Source organism: Vombatus ursinus, unplaced genomic scaffold (genome assembly GCF_900497805.2).
Source record: "Vombatus ursinus unplaced genomic scaffold, bare-nosed wombat genome assembly UNPS02014784.1, whole genome shotgun sequence".
In the NCBI taxonomy this organism is placed as follows: Eukaryota; Metazoa; Chordata; class Mammalia; order Diprotodontia; family Vombatidae; genus Vombatus; species Vombatus ursinus.
In genome coordinates this window covers 14,833,578-14,834,390 of record NW_020954562.1, presented here as the reverse complement: position 1 = coordinate 14,834,390, position 813 = coordinate 14,833,578, and positions in this window count along the sequence as shown.

Here is an 813-nt window from a genome sequence, read left to right as displayed (position 1 = left end):
AAAAAAATGTCCTGAGATGAACTTAGGACATAGAGAGGCTTATTATGATATCATTACCATACATTAATACCCCCTTCCCCTGAGTGGGCTTTTCTGTTATAAACCTGAAGAAAAAGGGAACTTTCCCTAAAATGCCAGATTTGGGCAAATCTAATAATAATAATAATAATAGAAATAGAACCTTACATAGTACTTTAAAGCTTACAAAGCATTTCACATACAAATTCCCATGGGGTGGGGGTAGAGAAGTGGGGAAACACCATATTTCACTGCATAATCATCACCACAGCATTGTCATCACATCCTGTTTTTTTTTTTTTCCGATCCAAAAATTGGCTTATGACCTTTCATCACATAATTGTTACGTGGTATAATTCTGTTCAATATGCCACTTAAATGTATTCAACAGGAATATATGGATATGCATTTATCTCTCGTGCATTGCAAATGGAGAGCCTAGAACTCTCAGCACATGCACATTGTCAGCATATTTCCAAAAGCTAATTTGCATTATTTGTTTAGAGTGCTGCAGTACTAACAGTATTGTCACTCAACCCAATGAAAGTCCACAGAAGCAAGAAGAGCAGACAGGCAGGCAAAGCTTCCGTAAGTAAGTCATGTGAAATGGTAAGACATGCATCTTCCCACGCTAGCAAACTGTACAGTTCATCCGCCAGTCATACACTAACATGTGACGCATTTCTTTCTGATTATAAGTTTAATCTTGCACCAAAAACAATTTGGTAATAAATGATTTTTAAGTAATACCTGCACAAATTTTTTAAGCTTCACATAATGGTCATACCCCACTTT